The sequence below is a fragment of the Microtus oregoni genome, unplaced genomic scaffold (genome assembly GCF_018167655.1).
Source record: "Microtus oregoni isolate MIOR12 unplaced genomic scaffold, Mior012 000000F_ref0000247, whole genome shotgun sequence".
Lineage (NCBI taxonomy): Eukaryota > Metazoa > Chordata > Mammalia > Rodentia > Cricetidae > Microtus > Microtus oregoni.
In genome coordinates this window covers 48151976-48174188 of record NW_024543059.1, presented here as the reverse complement: position 1 = coordinate 48174188, position 22213 = coordinate 48151976, and the positions used below count along the sequence as shown (strand labels likewise).

General features: G+C 38.5%; 1 protein-coding gene and 1 pseudogene across 4 annotated transcripts in view; both read right to left on the bottom strand.

Annotated features, from left to right (window-relative positions):
- The window catches only part of Luzp2 (leucine zipper protein 2), a 404363-nt gene that overhangs the window by 147971 nt on the left and 234179 nt on the right, over positions 1-22213 (bottom strand). The window lies entirely within an intron of this gene.
- On the bottom strand, positions 14262-14728 carry LOC121450574 (annotated as a pseudogene).

Genomic DNA, 22213 nt, shown 5'->3' with positions numbered 1-22213 from the left:
GACTTTGTAATTATACATGAATTATTGTTCGTCTGAAGTGCTGCCTAATCTCTAGTTGATAAGATTCTTAATGATTCTGCACAATTTGTGAGTTTAGCACGTTTTCTAATTTGTCTTGATTTAACGCTCAGTGAAAGACAGAATGGATCTTTATCATCACATTAAAGGGAACTGTGTTTGGGTGTGCTACTATAGTTCATGTGGTTTTCTTAAAAATTAGGAAGCAGGCTGCAGTTATTAGGAAAAAGTGGAGAATTTATAGTTATTATAAATTTTATATTATTGTCATAAAGCAACATCAATCCCCACACAGAAGGGCAAGATGATTTATGAATTACTTTATGGCTCTTTTGATTGAGTGAGGGTCAGGAGTCTTACAAAGGATAATATGATCATTTAATGAATAGATATACTGTCAAACGTGACTACTAAAATGCTGATGTGAAATCACTTTCATTCTGTTTGCATTCAAGGTCATTTTCTCAATGACTTTTCTTCCTCCATGGTTAAATCTGCATTACCTTTCTTATCTTGCATACAACAAGATTTTTCTGTTATATATAATTATATTGACTTAAAAGATACATATGTATATATAATATATAATAGGCATATGCATACATGCTATGGCAAATTAATGAAGCAAGAGATCATAGATATAGAAAAGAGTGAAAAGGGACATATTAATTTTGTGGGAGAAAAGGGAAGGGAGAAATATAATTATATTATAATATCAAAAATTAAAATAAAAATGAATCTCCTGAGGTAGGGGCATGGCTCAGTGTTTAAAAGAACAAATGCTCTTGCTGAGGATCTATGCATGATTCCCAGCACCCATGCTGTGTGTCTTCCAACTGTCAGTAACTCCATGGGATTCATGATTCCCAGTACCCATGCTGTGTGTCTCACAACTGTCTGTAACTCCAAGAGATCCAACATCTGGCTTCTGTAGCCACCTGCACTCAAGTGTATTTTCCCATGTCCATATACAAACACAAACATATAATTAAAAATAAAGCATAATAACAAGCTCCTAGGGGATAGAGACAAAAGTTTCCTTAGGTATCTAATGTCTCCTTTGTTCCTGTCACTCAGCAAACATATGTGGATACAGTCCTTAGAGGAACTGACTTCTTAACTATTTATTCATTCTGGACAATTCATTAGCAGTCAGAAAAGTGGGGAAGCAACCCTTTCTTTGGTATTTTCACAGACTTTGTTTAATATTTCTTTATTCTTAAAAAGTTCATACTTATATACCATGAAACATGACTCATTTTCCCCTCCCAACTCTCTCATGTTAGCCTCAATTTGTTCTCCTTCCAACTTCATGTCATTTTCTTTTTCCAATAAAAAATTATTTACCACCAACCAAATCCAGTCAGTTCTGCACATCTGTTGTCTACTGGGTCTTTGGGATCCTACTAGCGGCCACGTCTTCAGTATGATGCTACTTTATCTAACAGCTACCAACTGCTGACAGTGCCTCAGTAAGAGGTGATCCTAGAGATCATCTTCCTATTTTGTTCTAGAATTTTGCCTGGCTCGATTTTCTGCAGATATTGTTCAGGTGGCCCCAGCTCTGCAGTTCCATCGTCTGTCAGGCTTGCTCCCTGGGTTCTTCACATCTTCATTGTGTCCTGAAGCCTCTCTGCTCACTTCTGATCCTCTGTCTACAAGAATACAGCTGTTGGCAGGTGCTCTTTTTATTTTATTTTTTGTACCAGTTGGCTAGATGTTCCTGCAGGAAGCTCACAGCCTGCCTTCTCACAGCAGCACGCCTGTTCTCCATCTCTGATTTGATGTTGCAGCCTAGGACTCCCCACTTTCTCCCATCTTCCACCTGCAGAGATCACAGAGGTCTCCTCTCCTGCTTTCTGTTGGTGATAAATCCTAATGGAAAGCTGCACACAGCAAACCAACAAGTCGAACACAAACTGACATTGTTAATGGCTCTCTTTGCTCGAACCCCACAAAATGTCCTTCCAGCCCAGCTTGACCATTCATGGCCAGTGGCCTCCCATCAACCTCTCCACCTCTACTTCATATAATACACAGAAACATCAATTTTGGACTTTGTTTCTTACCCAGAGTGTAGAATGGTCTGCAGTTTATAGAAACACACTGAACCAGACAGAAAGGTGAGTGTCACCAACAGACATATTCCTACAAGAAGCAGGATACAAGCACACAATATCTAGAACTAGATAACTAGTAACTAGAGTAATGAAGAATTAGCCCCATTATAAATTCAGAAAAGTATTGTTTTTATTTGTATATCTGCATAATATGCATATTTTTATAGATGTATTTTAGTAGAATGATAATTAGAGCAAATTTTATCTTCAGTGAAATAATATGTGAAGTGATTTTTTAAATAAAAGGAATATTAACAGTGCCTGGTGGTGGTGGAGCACACACCTTTAATCCCAGCACTCAGGAGGCAGAGGCAGAGGCAGAGGCAGGCGGATCTCTGTGAGTTCAAGGCCAGCCTGCTCTACAAGAGTGAGTTCCAGGACAGACTCCAAAGCTACAGTGAAACCGTCACAAACAAACAAAAAAAAAAAGAAAAAAAGAAAGAAAGAAAATATTAATTGTAATCTATTTTGAAAGCTAACTGAAGGAGGTTCTCAATGATTTGTCACTTTGGCCACTGAATAAATAAAACTTCTGTCATAATAACATAATATGGGAGAAATACCAACTGTGATCACACTTCTGCACAAAAATATATAGATTATTGTTGGGATTCTGGTTTGGGGATTAAGTTCTATCTTTGGCCTTTATCCAAACAAGTCATCAGGGAAACTTTGGTTTTGTTTTCTTTTCTGTTTTTCACTTGTCTTGCCTTTTAGATTTTTTTGATTTTTATTTTTTGTTGTTTGTCTGTGTGCTTGCAAGAATGTCTCTGCTTGTGTGGAACTGACTCAAACCTAGAGACCTCAGCTCTGCAGAAACTTTGGATGTTTCCCAGCTCATTTGTTTACTCAAGGTGTCTGAGGGACTCCACTGCAGGTGAGAGGGTGTCCTTCCACTGTTTTCTTCTCTGTTTATCTCACAATAAAGCATGGCTTATTAATGACAATTATCAATAATAATAAATAGGCCAAAGCTTTCAAACATAACTAACACAGCTAAGAATTCATTTATAAATGCAGACAAATAACCTCTGATCCCATAAGATATCCAGAGATCTATGGGTATTTTAAAATATTTTAAATTAATTATAATTGCATTAATTTCCACTCTTCCCTTTTCTCCCTCCATACTTTCCTGAATACTGCCACATGCTCACATTCAAATTCATGATATCTGTTTCTTTAATTGCACACGTGTACACTGCTAAATATATTAATATCTCCTGCTTAGTCTAGTCTGCACAAAGGTGTGTATGCGTGTGTGTGTGCAGTTTAAGTGCTGACCACTTGGTATCAGATAACTATTAGGGAAGGGGAAGAACAGTCTTCCCTAGGAAAACTATTTCTCTTGTTTTCAGAATTTCTTTGCTGTCCTATAGCTCTTTGTCTAGGATTAAAGTTCCATGAGGTTTCCCTTATATTTTACTGTTGTGCTGTTTAGTTTGTGCTCATACAGTCGTGCTGATAAAATTTCCTGGGTGTTGTTTCTCTTAAATTTCTGGGAGACAAAAATCTCACTCAACGATTTCATTTCTACCCAATTTTTGCCTTGTTTGCTGACATGGTCTTACTCTGCCATAAGCATACTTGGCTGTGATACTTTTTTTCTGCTCAATGCTCACTCTAGCTATAAGAGCATTATTTGCAATGTGCCCTGAGTATATTGGGCTGCAATAGTATTTCTAACACTCAGATCTGATTCCACGGCCAGATGGTTAAACTGGTTAAGGATGATTTTTTCCACTCATTTCTTGAAAAGCCAAGGCTTCTAAACAGAACACCTAATGCCATCTTAAGTGCCTCCATCTATTGCTGTCTCCATTGACTTTGTGTTGAGTGCTTTAGACTCTGTTTTATCAATAGGACTTATCTTTGTGGTAATGGTCAGGAATTTCTAGTTTCTATATTTCTACCTTAAGTAAAACACAATCCTTTCACAACTGTTTACTATATCTACATTACCATTCTTATACCTATGACTCAGGCACCATCATGGGAGAAAGGGTGACAAGATTATCAGAGAAAAATTATAAAAGTCTACTGTGAAATGGTCTCTCCCAGATATGGCTGCATAAAAAATTCCAGAACAATAATGTATCAATAGACATACCAACATGAAAGGGAAAAATTCATTGGTGCCCTCTCCTATAGAAAGAACTATACACAACTAACAAATTGTTGGAGAAGGAGAATTAATCTCTCTCAAGGATGATTCTCTTTATTGTTTATCAAATACCAAAGAGCCAGCCCTGAAGCCATACAGACACATAAACAACAAAAACAGACTCAGCAGGTTGTAATATATGTATATATTTTATATGTACATATATATGCATATGTATGTACACATATATGTGTGTGAGAGACTGAGAGCGTGGCTGTATTGTGTGTCTCTGTGTGTGTGTGTAGTCAAAGACTATAAATTTGAGAGTAGGGTTATAGAACAGACTAGAGAGAGGAAAGAGAAGAGAGAAATGATATGATTCTATTTTAATTAAAATGTCTTAATGTTTACAGGAAACTGCTTTTTTTTAACATTTTCTATTATTGTCGCTACTGCCAAAAGCAACAAGTCAGAGTTGACCTTCCCAACGATTTAGAAGGAGATTGTGAGTGGAGAGTAAATTAAGCTATACATACTCCTAGGAGGAATGTTACATGGTTCTCTGTGAATTATCACTAGGAGGAAGTCCAATACATCAGAGTATGTGCCCTCTTTTATGACTTTTGATGATGTGGGTATAGCATCATCTCCCAGCTCATTGCAGGCAGTGTGGCTTCCCCTTCTTAAGCTCAAATTCCAGTGGAACCCAGAGAACATCACACATTCAAATGTATGAAACTAATTTCACAACATGAGCCTTGGTGGTATGTTAACACAAACCGAGAAGAAATTGCATATTAAATGCAAAAATGAGCCTCTTCTCTACAACCTTCACTAGAATCATGAAATACACTTCACTGAAGGTGGGACTGCATTACTCTTTCTAACCAATACTGAGATTGGAATATATTAAAAACCAGAGTCTTCTCTGATACTAATCTGTTTCAAAAGAAGGGACAATCAGGAGGCTTTTGTGGAATAAGTAGCTCACGTGTCTAATTTTTCAGGTTGGTGAGGGAGGAAATAAAACTCACAATACAACTCTACATAGCATGCAGTGTTTGACAATGATCATGACTTTGCTATTGACTTACATATGAAATACACTGTCTGTGATGAATCTATAAGGGAAATTTCACTTGTAGGCTTGGTGACAAAATATGATTAATAATATAAAACAGTTTTTCCTGAACCACAATTCTATGTTTGTTGGAGACACCTCCACGTGTTCACCTCTGCATTTCTTCACTACAGTGCTTTGTCTTGTATTTTAATGAATGTTGTATGATTTTTTTTTTCTTGTGGAGACACAGCTTTATCCTGTATGACAAATAGATCAAGCCTTGGCACGTAGCACATGTCTAAAGGAAATGCATTCTGGGGTATTTGCACAGAGTGCACTGATGCATGGTGCATCTTACAGAATGCTTCCCTGTCACTTTGCAATGGGTAACTTCAGAGACAACCTTAAGGAAATGTCAAATGAGCAAAATATGTCTATTTTATTCTTAGCTTTCATGACTCCATCAAAGAGACTCCATCTTCATTGCTGAATAAAATTAATGAATAATTCTAATTTAGTGCCTATTGTAAGAAGTGTCCCTTTTTCTATTATCACACCTAATGTCTTTTGCCTGTCTTTTTTTTGTATTTCAGAGATAATGATATACCTCCATGAAGGGAAATTTTTACTATAGAAACACCTAAATGTTAAACAACCATAACACTTGAATTTCTGATGTGTGCTGTTGCTTACCAAAAGTAATAAAGACCGTTCTCTTTTGAGTCATTTTGATAAGACAATCTCTGTGATGAATTCATAGGGAAATTCCAGCCATCAGGTTGGTGACGGGAATGTGATTTACAGTCAGTATTACACTGTATGCTGCCCATGCTTGATGGTCTTTAAAGTGTAGCCTAGGAAGAGGCGTGGCAAATTGAAAAATCACACAGAATAAAATACAGTGAAAAGGGAAAGTTTCAAACTTCATTCACTATTATAGCTGTATACTCCTTTAAGGCTCTGCTGACAGATATCAATGTCAAAAGGAATATGAGGACAATTGTATGGTACCAATCATCAAGAGGGACAGTGCAGATGTGAGGTCAGAAGTACCCTTCCCTAAGCAATGCACTGTAGGCTTCTCTACCTAGGAAACTCAAATTCTTCCATTCTTCACAGGTCCACAAGATTTCCCTATTTATACAAAGGTGTATGAAAATCTGTTGGGTGTGAGTTGGGAAGATATCCCAGTAGTTAAGAGCACTAGATAAACTTGCACAAGACCTATGATTGATTCCCAACATCAATAGATAGTCAAGAGCCTCCTGGGACTCCAGGACCAAAGAAGGCCTCTGGTTGTCTCTCATAGCATCCTTCGGCCCTACAGTAATGCACATTATCATAAATGCACAAATTTAATTTTGGTAAATGATATTTATGCAGAAAATTGTCCATTTTTTTAAGTTTTATGGAGTATAGGTTTTCAAACTATGACCTGATGACCCTCTGGATTTCCTCCATGTCTGTTGCTGTGTCCCCCTTTTTATTTCTGATTTTGTTAATTTGGATATTCTCTCTCTGCTTTTTGATTAGTTTAGATAAAGGTTTCTCTATTTTGCTGATTTTCTCGAAGAACCAACTCTTTGTCTCATTTATTCTCTGCATTGTTTTCTTTGTTTTTATTATGTTGATTTCAGATCTCAATTTGATTATTTCCTACCATCTAGCTTTCCTAGGTAAGTTTGTAGTCCTCCTTTTCACAGATGATAAATGGGCTGAGAAAGATATAGGAGAAACATCACCCTTCTCAATAGCCAGAAATAATGTAAAATATCTTGGAGTAACTCTAACCAAACAATTGGAAGACCTGTATGACAAGAATGTTAAATCTTTGAAGAAAAAAAAAATGAAGACACCAGAAAATGGAAAGATCTCCCAAGCTCCTGGGTAGGTAGAATTAACATAGTAAAAATGGCAATCTTACCAAAAGCAATCTACAGATTCCATGCAATGCCCATCAAAATCCCAGCAAAAATTTTCACAGACCTCAGAAGAACAATGCTCAACTTCGTATGGAAAAGCACAAAACCCAGAATACCCAAAGCAATTCCTTACAATAAGAGAACTTCTGGAGGCATCACAATCCCCGACTTCACACTCTACTACGGAGATACAGTACAGAAAATGACCTGGTATTGGCATAAAAACAGACCAATGGAACCAAATTGAAGACCCAGTTCTCAATCCACACACCTACGAACACCTGATTTTTGACAAATAAGCAAAAAATATAAAATGAAAAAAAGCATATTTAATAAATGGTGCTTGTATAAATGGATATCAACATGAGGAAGAAGGAAAATAGACCCATATCTATTGCTATGCATAAAACTCAAGTCCAACTAAATCAAAGACCTCAACATAAAACCAACCACTTTGAACCTCATAGAGGAGAAAGTGGGATATACACTTAAATGCATTGGTACAGAAGAGCACTTCCTAAAAATAATCCTAGTAGCACAGACTCTGAGAGAAACTCTTAATAAATGGAACCTCCTGAACCTAAGAAGCTTCTGTGAAGCAAAGGACACAGTCAACAAGACAAAATGGCAGCCTACAGATTGAAAAAAAGATCTTCACCAACCTCACATCAAACAGGGGACTAATCTCCAAAATATATGAAGGACTCAAGAAATTAGTCATCAAAAGAATAAATAATCTAATAACAATTGGAGTATGCCTAAACAGAGATCTCTCAAGAGAAGAATCTAAAATGGATAAAAGACCTTAAGAAAAAAGTCAACATCTTTAGTCATCAGAAAAATGCAAATCAAAACAACTCTGAGATTCCATCTTACACCTGTCAGAATGTCCAAGATCAAAAATACTGATGGCAGCTGATACTGGAGAGGACGTGGGATAAAGGAAACACTCCTCTATTGCTGGTGGGAGTTAAAACTGGTATAGCCACTTTGGAAATTAGTGTGTCAATTTCTCAGATACTGGGAAGCAACCTTCCTCAAGACCCACAAACACCACTTTTGGGTATATATCCAAAGGATGCTCAATCATATAAGGACATATGTTCAACTATGTCTATAGCAACATTATTTGTTATAACCAGAACCTAGAAACAATCTAAATGCCCTTAAACCTGATAATGGATAAAGAAGATGTGGTACATTTACACAGGTGAATACAACACAGTGAAAAAAAAAATGACATCTTAAAATTTGCAGGCAAATGGATGGATCTAGAAAATAACATACTGAGGGAGCTAACCCAGACCCAGATAGACTAATCACTCATAAGTTGCTTTTAGACATAACGCAAAGAAAAACAAGGCTACAGTTTACAACCCCAAAGAACCTAGACAACAAAGAGGACCATAAGAGAGACATACATAGATCTAATCTAAAAGGGAAGTAGAAAAAGTCAAGTTCTCCTGAGTAAATTGGGAACATTGAGGTCATGGGAGAAGGTAGAAGGATAGTGGGAGGAAAAGAGGGGATCAGAAAAAATATGTAGCTCAATAAAACATTAAAAATAAAACAGATCATTAAAAATAAAACCCTTGAATTAACATGGATATTCAGAAGTCATAGTAGGCATGTTTCAGCCCACTCAAGCCCATTCCTTGAACCTAATTTGGTGGAATGAAACCTTTTACTGCCCAGTCTCTCTTCTCTTCACTTCTTTCCAGAAACACATCTTATCTGAGTCCTGGGTGAGATCTTCACACTTTCATATATTAGTTTTACAAGCTTACAGGTTCGTGGAGAAAATGGGCATCATACAATCAATAATCACGTAGTTTATGGTTAAGAATCAGGAAATATCTACAAAAACACATTGCAGAGAGTCAGTCCAGGTACAAGGGTGAGGGAGGACATTTTTGTGACAGTGAAATTCATGTTGAACTCATAGAAAAACATGGAATGAATGTCTCTCAACCCCCATTTTATTATGCTAGGAATAGCAGCATAATATTTACTGAATAGTTAAAAGACGAAATAAACACTTAACTTTCCATGTAATATATAAGATTAAAATATTTTTAATAAATAGGATTTGTGAGAGCTCCAGTTATTCTATCAAGCATTTAATATACACTTCTGCTACAGTTAATTTAGAGTAGAATTGTGCGGTTCTCATGACTCCACACACAGAAAACATCTCCCTCTTCGAGGCTGGTTACTAGAGTAGAAATATACATGATGTGTCAAGCTTCTGTTATTCTGCCAGTTATAAAATCTCATGTAATACCTGATACAAAAGCAACACATGTCTTGAAGTGTTCAACTGGGCTAATATATTTAATTTCTTAAAAGCAAACAAAGCATTATACTTGAACTTTCATTGAGAGGAACTCATCTTTGTCAACTGAAATCATTACACCAAGAGCCCAATATCATTTCCTACAAGACAGACAATCTTGACATCTTTGACAAGGTTGTCTTGAAAGTTTTCCCACTGCCTGCCAACTTTCTCTAGCTAATATCCTGAGAGCTATGAGTCTAAGTTACTGGCACTGAAGGGGACTGAAGAGTTTTCTTTCCCCATGTTTAAATATCTTTATTAGGTCATGTTGCCATATGTGCCTGTCATTTTTCTGAGCACAAATTGAGTGAGTTTATATAATCTGTCTGGAGGAAAAAAAGTCATACTAATGAATGTCATTGCTCACTCATTTGCAAAATTGATTTGAGGAATCTATCTAGAATATACAAATGTTTTGCTCATATATGACAAGTTAGGGACTTAGTTATGAAGAGTTAAACACATTTCCACTTTAGTTTAAAGCCTGTAATTTTAATAACAAGGAGAAATTAACATTATCAAGCAAAAAATCAATAATTAGGTAAATGTAATTGAAAAATACTTATTATTTTGCTCTCCCAATAAATTCTTTAATAATGATTAGAAAGCTTAATGTTCTGGGATTTAAGTTTTTCTCTTGAAAAATACCAAGCTGCACCTAACACAAACCATCAAAGACTTTAAACAAAAAAAGATAATATGGCTTTTGGGTCAGTGACCAAATCAGTTATAATTGGAAGAGGGCATTCTGCAGGGGCAGAACTGAAAGAAAATCCCAATTTTGTACAGAAAAATTCATTTCAGAATGCAAAGAAAGGACATTTGCATGAATCAGAAAAAAATCCCATTTTTTCCATGAAAGGTTAGAGGTTCATAAATATTCTCTCTAAGGACAGAGGAGACATCTTATTACTAGGCATATTTTAAATATAATGTTTCAGCACCTACCACAGTCTGGACTCAAACTCATGTGTCATCTGCTTTTACCTCTCTGGCCACATGCAAGAGGAGGAATGACATAACATGCTTAGCAGTGTTGGATGTTGTGCTCGTGAGTGCTCTTTTGTGTTTTCTTTTGTTTTTTAATTGCAAACATCACTTAATGGGTATCCATTGCTTCTGTGGAAGCTTGTAACAAACATCCTTTGTTCCAAGATTGACACCAAGAACCAAGTGTCCAGAAATAAATTCTCACTGTGCAGTGAACATGGTAGATAGTTAAAAAATATTTCAATTAAGTGGCAGTATGGCTACCTGCAATATTTAAGGTTATGGAAAAGGAGAAACAATTCATTTTCCTGAAGATAAAGAGAAAAATAGAATAGGAAAATTTCAACAGCAATAAGTCTGAAATTTTAACTTATACAATAAATGCTTTCAAAATGGCCTAAACATGAGACTATCCAAGAATAGAAGTTGACTTACTATGCTTGACACAGTAAGAGCTTTACAGTATTGACAAAAGCTCAATGTATTCAATATAGATTTTTCTGAATGTGGATGTTACTTGGCAGGCAAAATAAGACACAGGAACTATTTCACCGCTGATTCATACAGACCCACAGGAAGAATCTAATTCTACCATTTTAGTGAGTCATTCTAATTGCTTTGCAGATGTTTTCTTACCAATATTAACATTATTTTCATGGCATTTATCAAGAAACAAATTAAGCATATGTTTAAAGGGTAAAGAGAGGCTAAGTGGCTGATTTGTGGAACTAGAAATAGAAGCTGAGTGTCTACCATTGGCTCTGTGTGTGGAATTGCATCTGGCAAACTGTCTGTGACATTTAAGAGCCCAGCAAAACAATGAGCTCAAAGTAGAAAGGAAATTTAAGATGGTATTTTCAAGGCAGTAAGTTTTTCTCTTAATTCACAGAAAAGATTTCCCATTATGCTTTGAATTGTTACTGTAAAACTTAATATTTTTTCAGAAATGATTCAGACTAATGTAATGAAAAATATATGTCATAATGTTATATCATCAAATCCAGTAAACCAGTGTTAACTGCCGAGTCTTCTCTGTACCCTGAGGAGTTAGAACAGCCATCTTGTTAGTAAAATAAGTCATCAGCTACTGGGTAGATAGAGATAGATTGTTTTTCTGCCTTATGTCTTCTTTGTTGAGTTCACATAGATTTTTAGATTCCATGTTTGCTTAAATTTCTTTCTACCCTCTTTGTCCTTTCTTCATTGTTTCCATCCTTCCTGTGCCTGACTTATGCTGAGCTGCCAGAGTTTCTAGAACACCAGAATGCAGTGTATATAAACAGAACCATCTAAGATGAATACATGATTATGTATTAACAACAAAGGGGATAGTGTTGTCTTTAACAGCTCCATAGTGATGTGAGCATAGCAAGCCTGGGCTGGAAAGCATCCAGAATGAGATATAGAAGTAATACATCTGTGAACCCACTCTTTAATTTATTTTGTTTACTTTTTGAATTATGATTATACAGTTTCCCTCTTCCCTTTTCTCAATCGAACTCCACACAAAGAACTAAAAGCAACTAAGGAGTTCTGAGAGTAGGAGAAATAGCCTTCCCTAGGGAAGGGCACACCAATGGTTATTCAGTTCCAAGTGGTCACCCATGAAATATACATAGAAGTAATGCACAGATTGAGCACGCTATACTGTTGTATTTAGGAATATACAAACAGCAACTAATGAAGCCCTCTTATCTGTGTGCAAGCCATTAACGAACAGGGAAAAGCAGAGCAGGTGACACAGGAGATGTAATGTATTCTGGGGATTCACACGTTCCGAATTATGAGCTAGGAATGGAGCCATGAAGACCGACCTGACCCTGACATTAATTCTAAAACCACAGTAGGCCTGTAGGGAGAAAGCAAAGCTGGAAGGAACAAAGGTTAGTGATGGCAAAGTAGAACTCCCAGACAAAACAATAGGCCAATAAACACAAACTGGAAAGGATGTGGGCAGACCAATTCACCAAGCTTTGTCTGAGCACTTCTAACTTTAATGTGATTATTCCTTTAAGAAGAATGGTACTGACTGCCATGGAACTCAGCTCAGAGCTGATGGAAGAAGAAACACAGGGGCTACAGAACTGGCTGTGACCAGCACTGACAACGGAAGTGCACTTGGGTACTGAGCCTTGTGTTGTAGAAGCATGGGCACCATACCCTGATTTTCAGTTTCCTGAAGACCTGCTCATGGCTTCCACCTCACTTTCGTTCACTCTCTATGTTTTGGACATCTTTCCCATATCCAGGACACTGCTGCCTGTGAACCCAGCTGCCCTCTGCATTTCCTTGCAGTCAGTTGCTGGAGTCCCATGCTTCTGTGGGGAAGGCATGCTTCCTCACTGCTCTGTGATCTTGCAGAGTCAAGAAAAGACAGTTATTTAAAGCCATGTTTCCACACTGTAAAATTATGAGGAGAAAGTTCAAGATAATGCATTGAATAATTTTTTAAATGCCATTTTATTTGCACTTTATATCAAAGTGAATCACTCATATGGTGGTTCCCTAAGCAGCATCATTTTCACACTGGGTAGTACAAGCAAATACACACACACACAGACACACACACACACAAAGAGAAAGAAAAAAAACACACATACATAGACTCAGTCCCCCCCAAACAACCCCACACATACCACAAGCATATCTGTACACACCTACACCTGTCACACATATCAAGTTGACAGACAAAAGCATACAAAGCATATATATATATATATATATATATCATACACACATATATACTCACACATATAGTTCAAACACACATAGCACACACACAAACATATATGCACACAAATGTATAAACACCATACTCATATATACACCATACGCACACATCACACACATGCCACAAATATACATGCACCACAAACATACGCACACTCAACCACTACCATCTATACATATATAACAACATATATACACATATACTGTATATATAAAACACATGATACACACAAATATGAGTATATACCTGTCAAAAATATAGTTCATTTTTATACTAGGAAAGGGGTATTAATTTAAAATATATTTTGGATTATAATTAAAATGGCCTTATTCTCCAAAAATACTTTTGAAGTCAGGCATGAAGACCCAAGCCTTGTAATCCTATCAATAAGGAAGCTGGGGAAGGAGGCTTTGATTTGCAGAGCAACTTGTGATACATAGTGAGACCATGTCTCAAACAACAGGAAACCAACTAAAAACTCAGTGTTATTCTGTAGGTGCCTCTCTGGCCCTGTCCATTTTCTCTCACCTCACTTCAAAAGCTGCACCACATTTTTCTCACATTCTGAAGAACTCGCCAGCTAAGGAAATAAGTCACTTCTCCCTGCAGCTGATGTCCTTTGAATTGCTGGTGGCAGGGCTTAAGTGAGGTGATATGAAATGCTAACATATCTGGCAGTTCCAGACGGAAATTATCTCGGTGGCCGTTTCTGACACCCCATTAAACACCAGTTCATTCGCGTGGAGGTTCTACAAGGCTCAACAGCCATTTCTCACGTGACATTTGAAACTGAGGATAAAATAAAACTGCCTAAGCTAGAACACATTCATTTCTGTGTGTTCACTTAGTTGTTTCTTCAAGTATGATTTTTTTTTTTTAACAGAACTTGCCTCAAGTTTATTTGTAAAAACAGCATAAGGTCCTGAACATCTGTAAATACTGTGTAGGTGTTCACACCAGTCTATCTGTCTTCACACTGGCAGACTGCGACCTTTTTTATGGGGCCTTCACAGGGGCCTGGGCACCTTTGGGAGCCTGAGCTGCAGCTGTGGCCTCTGCCTTGGCTTGAACCTTGGGCTTTGTTTTTTGGAGCCTACAATCCCTGGCCATGTAGGTTCTAATCCACTTCCCAAGCTTGAGGTGAGCAATTAAAGCCAGACGGGTGAGTTTGCGGGTGGGGCCCTTTGGTACCTCGGGCTTCACCACCTGGGGCTTCACCAGGGCCTTGATGGCCTCCGCACGTGCGCTCATGGCCTTTGCATTATTTGCCTGCATCTTCTTCAGGCCTTTCTTGTTGTGCTTCTTGGCAAAGCGCATGTTCCTCAGGAACTTGGGGTCAACCCCCTTGAGAGATTCGTATCTTTGTGACCGGGGTTCTTGATGCCGTTTCTGTGCCATTTCCGGGACTGGTTGTGTGTGGTGTGGTTCTTGGACTTGGCCATGGCTGGACGGTAATTGGCAGCTTATTGGAGACGTTATTTGAAACCAGTTTAAAATCAGACATCCTATATGTGAGAGACTAATAGGTCTCCCACCCAAACAGGTCCATCTGTGGAAAGCCTGCCCTACAGCCCTCGTTCAGCTCTGAAGATGTGCTCTGACTGCAATGCCTTTGAGATTTCTATTTTCTCTATCACAGAGATCTGGCGTGGCTATTTTTCTAGAGGGAATGTAATGACTGCAAACCAATTATTTTTTATCTTATCTCAAATTAGGCCACAATACCTCTGAGTTGGTACACTATTTCAAAGAAATATTAAAAATAAAAGCATTTCTTAGGTAGGCAAGGTCACCTCTCCTAAGTTTCCGTACACCATGGTCGACTGGCATATGTAGGAATTTAAGAACTCTCTTTTTCCTTTGCCTTATTTTTTTTTTGGAGTGGGGGAGTGAAAATTTACACCCATATCTGACTGTGCCCATTCACATCTTAAAATTTCTATGCATGATTTGCAGAAACTGAGACTTTGACTCATTTAATGATGCTGTAAAATTTCACTGGAAGAAACATTCACATCAGAAAGAAAGTTTGTAGATCAGAGTTTCAAGAACCTGTTTGTAGAATATAACATCTCTCCAGAATTTCCATGCTGTGAAATCCCCTTGTGGAAATAAGGAAGAAAGAGAGGAGAAAAGAAAGAAAGAAGAAGGGAGGGAGGAAGAGAGGAGGGAGGGAAGGAGGAAGGGAGGGAGGAAGAGAGGAGGGAGGGAAGGAGGAAGGGAGGAAGGAAGAGAGGAGGGAGGGAAGGAGGAAGGGAGGGACCAAAAAACAGTAGAGTACAAAAGATATTACAGCTTCAATTCTTTTCTAACTGCCAAGCAACACTCATGAAGCAGAGCATCAGTACATGGACCATACTCTCAGGCCCCCAGGTCCCTAGACTGCTGCTCTAGGGAACAATTCTCCAACATCTGTACTTATGGAGAGGCACATAAAACCATGAAAAGGGTAAACATTATACGTCATGGAAAGTTTCTTTTCTGGTCCTGTAATTTTCGTGTTCTATAGACTGCCCGTGCCTGTGCAGACAGCCTTCCTTCCCTTAGACTTAGGAGACACACACACACACACACAGAGAGAGAGAGAGAGAGAGAGAGAGAGAGAGAGAGAGAGAGAGAGAAACAGAGACAGAAACAGACAGAGAGAGACAGAGAGAGACAGACAGACAGAGAGAAAGACAGAGAGTTGAGAGAGATTTTCATATGCTTTATTCTGTTTGACATTTTCCACTAAGATCTTAACGTGGCCTATTTGGTATTTAATTTTCAGCACCATTTTAATTTGAGTTTTTTAGTAATGCTCTTTGTCATATTCTATTTTTACATCTTAAATTAACTTCCTCAAGTCATTCAGCTTTTGACTTTTGTTCTCTTGAACCATGACCGTATTCTCTTTGAGTTGTTTGTGCTGTTATATTGTCTGCACGAGCAAACACCATCCAAGAGTTAACACGCCTCTTGCTGATCTTCTCCTCTGTTGCCTTCGGGTGTGGCTGTCCCCTTCTCATTGTCCTACCAGTGGCAACTCAGGCAGAAGAGTTTGTGATGGTGAGGTCAGGAGGCCTATAGGAGCAGGAGGTTCAGGGCCTACCTGGTAGCACTGGAGATAGAGATTCCATAGCAATGGGGGTTATATAAAGATAAAGAATGGGCCTAGTCTGAAGGATCCCAGAGGAGCTAGACAACAGCACAAAACATTTCAAGAGAAGAGAGAATTGAAGGGCGGAAAACAGCGAGGAAGTTAGTATGAGACAGGAAGGATTGAAAAACAGAGGTGATTCTCCATTTTCACATAGAACTGGGAGTTTAAACAGTTTCCCCAAGGGCTGATTGGAGGGAAGTGAATCAACATAGTAAAAATGGCAATTCTACCAAAAGCAATCAATAGATTCAATGCAATCCCCATCAAACTCCCATCAAAATTCTTCACAGATCTGGAGAAGACAATAATCAACTTTATATGGAAAAACAAAAAACCCAGGATAGCCAAAACAATCTTATACAACAAAGGAGCGTCTGGAGGCATTACCATCCCTGACTTCAAACTCTACTACAGAGCTACAGTATTGAAAACAGCTTGGTATTGGCATAAAAACAGAGAAGTCGACCAATGGAATCGAATAGAAGACCCTGACATTAACCCACAAACCTATGAACACCTGATCTTCGATAAAGGAGCTAAAAGTATACAATGGAAAAAAGAGAGCATCTTCAACAAATGGTGCTGGCAAAACTGGATGTCAATCTGTAGAAGAATGAAAATAGATCCATATCTATCACCATGCACAAAACTCAAATCCAAATGGATTAAAGACCTCAATATCAGTCTGAACACACTGAACCTGATAGAAGAGAAAGTGGGAAGTACTCTACAGCACATGGGCACAGGAGACCACTTCCTATGTATAACCCCAGCAGCACAGACACTAAGGGCATCATTGAATAAATGGGACTTCCTGAGGCTGAGAAGCTTCTGTAAAGCAAAGGACACTGTCACTAAGACAAAAAGACAACCCACTGACTGGGAGAAGATCTTCACCAACCCTGCAACTGACAAAGGTTTGATCTCCAAAATATATAAAGAACTCAAGAAACTAGACCGTAAAAGGCTAATCAACCCAATTATAAAATGGGGCACTGATCTGAACAGAGAATTCTCAACAGAAGAACTTCAAATGGCCAAAAGACACTTAAGGTCATGCTCAACTTCCTTAGCGATCAGGGAAATGCAAATCAAGACAACTTTAAGATACCACCTTACACCTGTCAGAATGGCTAAAATAAAAAACACCAATGATAGCCTTTGCTGGAGAGGTTGTGGAGAAAGGGGTACACTCACCCATTGCTGGTGGGAATGCAAACTTGTGCAACCACTCTGGAAAGCAGTGCTTCGGTTTCTCAGGAAATTCGGGATCAACCTACCCCTGGATCCAGCAATACCACTCTTGGGAATATACCCAAGAGAGGCCCTATCATACACTGTCGCTGTTTTAGAGAAATGTTCTCTCAATGACTATGAACTTGGTTGTGGTTTGAGACAAAGACTCTGCTATTGGATAAACCTATCATAGATTCTCATTCATCACTGCTGGATAATATATTCCTTTTGATCTTGAAATGAAAACACCAGCACTTTACTTTTGAGAGGCAGAGTCATTGGAAGCTTACAAAATATGGGACAAAATGATGCTTAAAGAAATTTAAGTGGGATAAGAGCGTTAAGCAAACAGGCATGGGGTGCCCTGAAATTCACAGTCACTGCCTTGAGAATAGAAAGGAAAGCCTCAAAGACTCTCTTTATAAATCAAGAATTAGCAGGTATTATAAATATTTGTAGTAAGGAAATTGATAAGAATTCTAAAGTTATGAACTAAATCCTGAGGGAAAAAATTAAATGAATATGTCAGATTTTATACAAATTTGGGAAATATGATGTTAAAACATACTTCTTGCTATTGGACAAAGAAAGTTGTGCATCTATTTTTGTGAAGTCCGTGCTGTGCTATAATATTCCACTAGATGGTGAGATAAGTATAATTCCCCCATGGCATGAGGAAAGACAAGGGTTTTATTCATGCACAAAGTGTCCTTCCTATAAAATAGCTTGTTCATGATGGTTAATATCAGTTTTAGATGATTAATACAAAGCATAATGTAATAAGAGGCCTTTTAAGATAGAAATAGGGAAGCAAGAGTGGAAATGGAAATTATTTTCTTTGCTGGTGTCTTTAGTATCTTTTACGTACAAAACACATGCACACATACACACCTAGATTACAGAATAACCTCCTGACTGTGCGTCACTGGTCTGTGATGATGGAGCTCAGAACACCCTCCTGACTGTGTGTCTCCGATCTGTGATGATGCAGCTCAGGACAACCTTATGACTGTGTGTCACTGATCTGTGATGATGGAACTCAGAACAATCTCCTGACTGTGTGTCACTGATCTGTGATGACTGAGCTCAGAACACCCTCCTGACTGTGTGTCACTGGTCTGTGATGATGCAGCTCAGAGCACCCTCCTGACTGTGTGTCACTGATCTGTGATGATGCAGCTCAGAACACCCTCCTGACTGTGTGTCGCTTATCTGTGATGACCAAACTCAGAGTAACCACGTTGATTTTGTGTCACTCTTGTCTGTGGACTATGGTCCTGGATTCTGAATAACAAGGAGGAAGAGAGTTGAATGCAAGCATTGACCACTTGGATATTTTATCACAAATCAGGAGCAAATTTATTGTCCAGCATATGTGTGTGTGTGTGTGTGTGTGTGTGTGTATGTGTGTGTGTGTGTGTGTGTAGTCAAGGATTAAACTATGTGACCCCTATTACACACTATTCTGCTACTATGTTAGTTTACTCGCTTTATGAGGTTTTTTTTTTTTTCCCCCATACCAGACAAAGATTTCAGAGAGGGCTTAAAGGAATCTTTTCATAGTATTTCTTCCCTATATAGGTTTGTGCTCAAGAGCCTGGAAAACTGTGAAAAATACATGTGTATTGTACCAAAATGTTTAAGTTTTATCCTGAAGAAAATGCTAGCATTTCTGCTCAGTCTCATAATAACAGTACACAAAATTGGCCTTTACTTTGTGGATCTTTGTTCTATACTGAAGAAAGTTCCTCCTGAGGAGAAAGCTCAGCATAAAACTCACAAGCCAGAGAAAGTGCCATGCCATGGTCTTGTGAATATACAGAGTGTAAGAAATTCCTGAAGAATAGGAAAACTCAGTGGAGCGTCCCCAGTGTTGGTGAGGAAACACTGGCTATTGTGAGTCATTACCCTTGCTGGGTTGGGCTTTTTTGATCTGCCCCAGCTACAAATTCTCCTATGCACAAATCCTGCCTATATGGTTGTGGAAGCAACCTAGACATAATCACTGATTCCACAAGCTGGATTTAAACAGACATTTTCCCCCCTGCTCTTGTCCTGTCTTACTGGAGCGAATTGGAAAAGATTCCCTGGGAAACATGATGTTCCAGCACCATAAAGTACACTTAAATTATTTGCACTAACAACAGCCTGGTTATTATGTCAATCCAATCCCTCCCTACTGATTTTCCTCCTGCTACTTATGAGATAAACAAAATTAGTGGCTAAGTCAGTGTTCTACTGTTGTGAAGAGATACCAAATCCATGGCAACTCTTATAAAGGAAAGTATTTAATTGGGATTTGATTAGAGCTTCAGAGGAATAGTTCATTGTCATCATGGTGGAGAGCATGGTGGCTTGAAGGCAGGCACGGTGCTGGAGAAGTAGCTGAGAGTTGTACATCCAGAACCAAAAGCAGCAGGAAGAGAGAGAGTGAGACTCTGGGGTTAACTCTGGCTTTTGAAGTCCCAGAGCCCATCCCCAGTGACTCACTTCCTCTACATTCCACTAATTGGACCCCACAGGCTAGTAGCCATGTCTTAATGCAAAAACACATTTAGTACAATTTCAAAAGTCTCCATAGCCTGCTTTAGTCTCAACACTGCTCAAAAGTCCAGTTTGTCCTGATGGTATTGGGAGCTGCCTATGTAACACAGTATACCCTTTTGTCCAATAAGCTTACTTGCAAATGTTCATTGCTTTGCAATGAGTCATTATTCTGGTTCAAGGCCTCTGGTTTCTGGTACCCTATCATCACTGGATCCTCAAAGAAACTCCTTTCAAATATTCTGTGGCTACCACAAGTCATGGAGATCCAGAGGCATCAAGATCTGGAAGTTATCATTCAATAGGACGAGTCCCTTTATGAGCCACAACAGGTGCTAGATGGGGTAGATGTTAGTGTGTACCATCCCCAGGCATGGCTGTGGGCATGGATGGTAGTTAAGCTGGTCAGTCCAGGCCACTGGGAGACCTTACTCAGGGAAGGGGTGGAGCCAGCCCATGCCATCAGGGTTAGTTCTCCCTTACCCAGAGCCAGTACGAATGAAGAGGTGTTGGTGAGGCAGAAAAGATGGAAGAGAAAAGAGGCTCTTAGTTTTTTATTTGTCTTTGTTGTTGTTGTTGTTTTTCTTATGAATTTTTTATTTGCTTATTTTGTTTGATTTTTTTTTAAATTTTCTTTTGGGTAGATGCTGCAGGGGTGAGGGGAGGATGCAAAGATGTTGGAGGGAGGTTGCTTGTTCTTCCCAGACACTTGGGTAGCTTAGACCTGAAATAATTAGACAGAAACTATAGCAATTAAATTGCTGCTTAGCCCATTAGCTCTAGCTTATTATTGGCTAACTCTTACATCTTAATTTAACCCATTTCTATTAATCTGTGCATCACCATGAGGTCGTGGCCTACAAGCAAAGTTTCAGCATGTTAGTCTCAGGCAGAGGATTCATGGCTTCTCCCTGACTCTGCCTTCCTCCTTCCAAGATATAGCCCAAGCCAGTTTTATTTATTCATTAACCAATAAAATCAGCACATAGACAGAAGGACCTTCTATACCATGGAGAGACTGAGAGGTGGGTAGAATTGGGGTGAATGATGTGAAATTCCCAAAGATTCAATTAAGAAATTATGTTAAAGAACAAAACATAACAAAAACAACAAATGAACAAACAAAACTAAAATTTCAAGTCTCTTCTGAGATTTTAGACATTCTTAATTGTAACCCCTTATAAAATCAAAATAAAAATTCAGATTACATATTTCCAACATACACTGGCACAAAAAGTGAATTATCACTCTAAAAGGGAAGAAAGAGAGTATAGCAAGGAAATACTGGACTAAAACAAGACTGAAAAACAGCTGGCCAAACTCCAAACTCTGCATCTCCATGTCTGATGGCAAAATGCATTTCAGATTGCTAACTTGTTCCAGCTCTTTTGACTACAATACAACACACTTCTTTCTCTTGGGCTGGTTCCACTCCCTGTTAGCAGCTTTTCTTGGCAAGTCTCCCAAGACTCTGGCATCTCCAATATCTTGAAGTTTCTAACAAAATCCAGGCTTCCCTTTCACAGCTTCACAAAGTGGCCTCTCTGAACCCCTATGTAGGATCATCACTGACACATACCTGGCCTCAGTAGCTTTCGTTAGTTTCCATATCCCCAGTCTTGTATCCTTGACTCTAAAGCCAGAACCATGAAGCCCCCTCTTTCAAATACATTTTCATCAGCTTTCTCTTTTCTATGGTTTCCTCTACTGCCTATGTCTGTTTTTAATCCCTGTTCACTTTTCTTTAACTTCTTTTCACAAGTTGGAAGCTTAACGGAGTGGGGTCCTGCCCTGAAGTACCACTCCTTTTACTCTATTTAGCATCAGGTTTTTCCTTAAACTTTTTATCTTCTTGAGCACTGGACTCAGCTCATTATATTTCTTTATACTCCCTATTTCCTCCAAGTGTACACTTTACATTTTTACTTGCTCAGCTTGCTCCTTTTCATTCTAGATATGTATAAGAGTGGCCACTAACAATGGTATGACACAGTCAATACCAGTC